Below are 1,613 nucleotides of genomic sequence, written 5' to 3' on the forward strand. Positions count from 1 at the left end.
TGATTACTTTCCTTTTTTTCTTTTCCTTTTTTTTAAACGAAGCACTAATTTGGAATTAATTTTTTCTGGTTTTTTAAATTAAAATTGCATAAGTGAACCAGCTATTTTTGTAAAACCAAGAGTAGAAAGATGATAGAAATGCTTTTAAAAAATGAACTGTAAAACATCATTTACAGTGTATCTTCTAATCTTGTGAATGACAACTTTGTATAAAGCATTAAGGTTTACAAATACTAAAGTATCAAATAACACACATGTATAAATCAGGCACATGAAATATTTCAAAAAGAATAATTCACTGATTGTTACTGTCTTGAATCATCTTAAAAATTATGAAGATTTGTTCTCTTCAACTAGGTCATTTCCAAACTATCTAGTTATGTAAACATTCTCTTAACATCATGTTTTAGGTGAATTTTGTACAACAGTGAGTAATAAAATTTTTGCAAAATAAAAGGATCTTCTACAAAAAACTGTTCATTTCTTGTACATGAACTAATTTGTGAACATGCCTGTTACTGAAGCCTGTTGGATTTTTAAGTTTTAAAACGCTTTTAGGGTGTTACACTACTGTAACACTTTGTCCTTGCAGCATGAGCAAGGGTGAGCTCTAGGCGAAGTCAGTATGGGGGAACACAATAGGGGGAATTGCCTGTGGAGCTTCCCCAATGCTTGTGTAAAATGCTTACAGAACAGTTTATGAGTTCAAGGTCTTAAAAGTGCAAAATGTTACTCTGTCATCTCCCTGATAAACTGTGTAACTGCATAATAAATTTGCAAAACTGCACAGTGCCAATTTTGAAAACTGCTAGTCGGTGAGAGCAGATAACCTACACTTCTAGCAGTCATAAAGGTGCAGAATATTAGCATTACAGGGATTATTTGAGCAATAGAATAGCAACCAAATTAGTATATCTGGGGAAACTGATGTATTTCAGCTATAACTCATATGATGAGTGCAAATCATTGCAGCCCTGAGTTCCCTGCTGTCACGGGGCCAAGCGATGCTGCCTGGGAATGGCGAGGAGAGGAGCAGCGTGGCAGGCGGGCTTGGGGAGCCGGGCAGCAGCCATAGGGCTTCAAATGCCTTGGCACTGCCCATCGCAGCACCCGGGAGCAGCGCACACCGGCAGAGCTTGGCGCRAATGTGCTGGCGTGGCTGTCTCTACGGGACTGGAGGGTATTACGTCCACAGTGCTGCATGCTTTTACAGCTGTGTTAGCAAGGGAGAAGTTGTGAGAGCTGTGAGTGAGAGGAGAGAGAAGAGGCTGAAACTGCCTGAGCTGGGTCACCCACGTTGAGGCTACGCTTCAGCATTACCATGAAACTGGGATTCAGAGTCTCCCATTAGTACCTGGATCTTGTTTTTTTTCTTGAGTTGATATATTTTTTCTTGAAGGGGGAAGAAGTTAAAAAAAAATTAATAAAAGACTTTTATACAACATGCTACTCTCTCTTAATCCTGTTCAACACCTTCTGAAGAAGTTACAGGCAAGCTATTTTCAATTAAAAGCACAATATTACCGAATATTACTGGAACAGAACTGCACCTGAGATGTGAAAGGCACCAACCTGTCTAATGGAGTTTGGCCTTACACTGAAAATTGACTACT

Source organism: Rhea americana, unplaced genomic scaffold (assembly GCF_003343005.1).
Source record: "Rhea americana isolate MKP2758 unplaced genomic scaffold, rheAme1 scaffold_40, whole genome shotgun sequence".
NCBI classification, from domain to species: domain Eukaryota; kingdom Metazoa; phylum Chordata; class Aves; order Rheiformes; family Rheidae; genus Rhea; species Rhea americana.